A 5,000-nucleotide genomic window follows, 5' to 3' on the forward strand; every position below is an offset into this window, starting at 1 on the left:
CGCGGCCGCTCCGCTCCGCCTCGGACGCAGGTACGGGGTCAACCTGCGGGGATGCGGCCCGTCACCTCGCTCCCATAAGACGGACAGACGAGTCCAAAGCCGGCCAGGCCTCCAAGAGGACCAATGCAGCTCGACCGGGGAGGGGCGCCAACGCAGGCCGCCTCCTACCATGACGCAGCCGGAGGCGGCCGACAACAGCGACCCCTTGGTGAACTTCCGCAGACGGCCGGGACAACAGGTCTACCCGGCCGGCGCCGAAATTGCACTAAGTCCCGCCGGAGCGAGGTAGACCTGATGTCCCCGGCCGGCGCCCGCCACCAGGGGGCAAGGCCGGCCCCCGGCGGACCCCGGAGCGAGGTAGACCTGATGTCCCCGACCGGAGCCGGGGTAGACCTGTTGTCCCCGGGCGGAGCCGGGGTAGACCTGATGTCCCCGGGCGGAGCCGGGGTAGACCTGATGTCCCCGACCGGAGCCGGGGTAGACCTGATGTCCCCGACCGGAGCCGGGGTAGACCTGATGTCCCCGGCCGCAGCCGGGGTAGACCTGTTGTCCCCGGCCGGAGCCGGGGTAGACCTGATGTCCCCGGCCGCAGCCGGGGTAGACCTGATGTCCCCGGCCGCAGCCGGGGTAGACCTGTTGTCCCCGACCGGAGCCGGGGTAGACCTGATGTCCCCGGCCACAGCGGAGGTAGACCTGTTGTCCCCGGCCGGAGCCGGGGTAGACCTGATGTCCCCGACCGGAGCCGGGGTAGACCTGTTGTCCCCGGCCGGAGCCGGGGTAGACCTGATGTCCCCGGCCGCAGCCGGGGTAGACCTGATGTCCCCGGCCGCAGCCGGGGTAGACCTGATGTCCCCGGCCGGAGCCGGGGTAGACCTGTTGTCCCCGACCGGAGCCGGGGTAGACCTGATGTCCCCGGCCACAGCGGAGGTAGACCTGATGTCCCCGGCCGGAGCCGGGGTAGACCTGATGTCCCCGGCCGCAGCCGGGGTAGACCTGATGTCCACGACCGGAGCCGGGGTAGACCTGATGTCCCCGACCGGAGCCGGGGTAGACCTGTTGTCCCCGGCCGGAGCCGGGGTAGACCTGATGTCCCCGGCCGCAGCCGGGGTAGACCTGATGTCCCCGGCCGCAGCCGGGGTAGACCTGATGTCCCCGGCCGGAGCCGGGGTAGACCTGTTGTCCCCGACCGGAGCCGGGGTAGACCTGATGTCCCCGGCCACAGCGGAGGTAGACCTGTTGTCCCCGACCGGAGCCGGGGTAGACCTGTTGTCCCCGGCCGCAGCCGGGGTAGACCTGATGTCCCCGGCCGGAGCCGGGGTAGACCTGATGTCCCCGGGCGGAGCCGGGGTAGACCTGATGTCCCCGGGCGGAGCCGGGGTAGACCTGATGTCCCCGGCCGGAGCCGGGGTAGACCTGTTGTCCCCGGCCGCAGCCGGGGTAGACCTGATGTCCCCAGGCGGAGCCGGGGTAGACCTGATGTCCCCGACCGGAGCCGGGGTAGACCTGATGTCCCCGGCCGCAGCCGGGGTAGACCTGATGTCCCCGGCCGCAGCGGAGGTAGACCTGTTGTCCCCGGCCGGAGCCGGGGTAGACCTGATGTCCCCGGCCGCAGCCGGGGTAGACCTGATGTCCCCGGCCGCAGCGGGGGTAGACCTGATGTCCCCGGGCGGAGCCGGGGTAGACCTGATGTCCCCGGCCGGAGCCGGGGTAGACCTGATGTCCCCGACCGGAGCCGGGGTAGACCTGTTGTCCCCGGCCGCAGCCGGGGTAGACCTGATGTCCCCGGGCGGAGCCGGGGTAGACCTGATGTCCCCGACCGGAGCCGGGGTAGACCTGATGTCCCCGGCCGCAGCCGGGGTAGACCTGATGTCCCCGGCCGGAGCCGGGGTAGACCTGATGTCCCCAGCCGCCGCCGGGGTAGACCTGATGAGCCGGGTCCGGCTCGGATCCATGGTAGACCTGCTGTCCCCCTGTTGTCGCCCGCCGCCCGGGCACCTCGCCGTGCCCAGCGACCCCGGAGCCGGGCGAAGCTCACAGCCTCATAACACCCCGGAGCCAGATGGCTCGATCGACCCCCCGTCCCACACAATGAACCCCAACCCCACCCCCCCCTTTCAAGACCATGACATGTTTTCCATTTTTTTGTTGTTGTTCTTTGGGGGGATTTGGTTTGGGTTTGCTTTGGTATTTTGTTTTGTTTTGTTTTTCTGGGGGGGGGGGGGGGGCTGTTTTGGGGGTTTTTTGGGGGTTTTTTCCAGTTGCTTTGGCTTTCTCTGATACTGATTTTTGAGGTTGTTTTTTTTGGGGGGGTTGGGGGGCTTGTGGTTTGGATTTGGGTTTTCTTGGGTTGTCCCCCACCCCCCCGGGCCCCCCCCCGCCCCGCCCCTTTTTCTTTTCTCCTTTCCTGAAAGAATGGCTCTTCTATTTGCTTGGAACGAGAAACTTATCCGGGAAAGCAAACCAACCCAAAAATTGACCCATTTGATTTCTTTTTCTTTCGTATCGGAAGCGCCCCCAGCCGAGCCGACGGGCAAGCCGAGGCCGGTGCTCTGCCTGCTGACACGCTGACCTGGCCAAACAGCGCCCCCACCACCCACCCCCCGCCCTGCCCCGCCACGCCCTCCTGGGGTGGAACCTACCCAGGCCGGCCCCCCTGGCCCCGATGCGGCTCGCCCCGCCGCGCCCCTCCCCTCCCCGCCCCGCCCCGCCCCGCCCGCCGGTAGAGGCGACGGCGGCCGCCGGCACCGCCGCCAGCACACAGGCGCTGTGTGTAGCTTTCGGGCGGGTTGTTTCACGGTCCGCAGAGGTCTTGGGCCCTCGACGTGACTCTAGGGGGCCGTGGGGACTCGGTGCCGAGGCGCCCGGGGCCGGCACGAAGCCACCGGCCCTGGTCCGCACAGAGACAGAAACAGTGACACGCACCCCCCCCCCCAACTAACCCTAACCCTAACCCTAACTCCCCCCGCCCCCGACTAACCCTAACCCTAACACTAACCCTAACTCCCCCCGCCCCCCACTAACCCTAACCCTAACCCTAACCCTAACCCTAACCCTAACCCTAACCCCCCCCCACTAACCCTAACCCTAACCCTAACCCCCTAACCCCCCCCCCACTAACCCTAACCCTAACCCTAACCCTAACCCTAACCCTAACCCCCCCCCCCACTAACCCTAACCCTAACCCTAACCCTAACCCCCCCCCCCCCCCCCCCCCAACTAACCCTAACCCTAACCCTAACGCACGGCCACGCCTGCAGGCTACCACACCGCTGCGCGTGAAAGGAAGGCGCGGCCAACCATCCCCGCCCCCTCGCCAACCCCTCCCCAGCCACCTCCACCCGGCCCCCCCTGCCACCCGCGCGCGCGCAGCCGCCCGCCGGCCCGCCCATAGGCATTCACGCTCTGGCGTGCCCTCTCTCCCTGGCCCTGCCCCGGCCCCTGGCCCTGCCCGCTCTGTGGCAAGCGCAGCCGGCCATGGGCGGTTGGGGGCGCCCCGCCCTCCCCCATCAGCCTCCCCGGCGCTGTCTGCATCCTTTTGCCGCTTGCTAGGCTGCCGTAGGCCAAGGCCGGCCCGGGACAACAGGTCTAGCCAAGAGCCTGGGACAACAGGTCTACCCTAGGGGCCTGGGACAACAGGTCTAGCCAAGGGGCCGGGCTGCCGTAGGCGAGGGCCCGCCCGGGGACAACAGGTCTACCCCCAGGGCCTGGGACAAAAGGTCTACCCCAAGGGGCCTGGGCTATCAGGTCTACCCCGGAAGCGCAGGACATCAGGTCTACCCCGGCGGCCCGGGACAACAGGTCTACCCCAAGGGGCCCGGGACAACAGGTCTACCCAAGGGGCCTGGGACAACAGGTCTACCCCGGCGGCGCGGGACAACAGGTCTACCCCGGAGGCCCGGGACAACAGGTCTACCCCGGAGGCCCGGGACAACAGGTCTACCCCGAAGCCTAGGACAACAGGTCTACCCCGAAGCCTAGGACAACAGGTCTACCCCGGGCCTCGGCTGTCAGGTCTACCCCGGAGGCCCAGGCTGCCGTAGGCCAAGGCCAGGTCTACCCTAGGGGCCTCGGCCATCAGGTCTACCCCGAAGCCTAGGACATCAGGTCTACCCCAAGGGGCCTGGGACAACAGGTCTACCCCGGAGGCCCGGGACAACAGGTCTAGCCCGGCGGCCCGGGACAACAGGTCTACCCTAGGGGCCTCGGCCATCAGGCCTACCCCGAAGCCTGGGACAACAGGTCTACCCCGGAGGCCCGGGACAACAGGTCTACCCCGGAAGCCTAAGACATCAGGTCTACCCCGAAGCCTAGGACATCAGGTCTACCCCAAGGGGCCTGGGACAACAGGTCTACCCCGAAGCCTAGGACATCAAGTCTACCCCGGCGGCCCGGGACAACAGGTCTACCCCAAGGGGCCTGGGACAACAGGTCTACCCAAGGGGCCTCGGCCATCAGGTCTACCCCGAAGCCTAGGACATCAGGTCTACCCCGAAGCCTAGGACAACAGGTCTACCCCGGAGGCCCGGGACAACAGGTCTACCCTAGGGGCCTCGGCCATCAGGTCTACCCCGGCGGCCCGGGACAACAGGTCTACCCCGGCGGCCCGGGACAACAGGTCTACCCCGAAGCCTAGGACAACAGGTCTACCCCGGCGGCCCGGGACAACAGGTCTACCCTGAAGGCCCGGGACAACAGGTCTAGCCCGGCGGCCCGGGACAACAGGTCTACCCCGGAGGCCCGGGACAACAGGTCTACCCTGAAGGCCTGGGACAACAGGTCTAGCCCGGCGGCCCGGGACAACAGGTCTACCCCGGAGGCCCGGGACAACAGGTCTACCCCGGCGGCCCGGGACAACAGGTCTACCCCAAGGGGCCTGGGACAACAGGTCTACCCAAGGGGCCTCGGCCATCAGGTCTACCCCGAAGCCTAGGACATCAGGTCTACCCCAAGGGGCCTGGGACAACAGGTCTACCCCGGAGGCCCGGGACAACAGGTCTACC

This window comes from Agelaius phoeniceus, unplaced genomic scaffold, assembly GCF_051311805.1.
Source record: "Agelaius phoeniceus isolate bAgePho1 unplaced genomic scaffold, bAgePho1.hap1 Scaffold_377, whole genome shotgun sequence".
Taxonomy (NCBI): Eukaryota; Metazoa; Chordata; class Aves; order Passeriformes; family Icteridae; genus Agelaius; species Agelaius phoeniceus.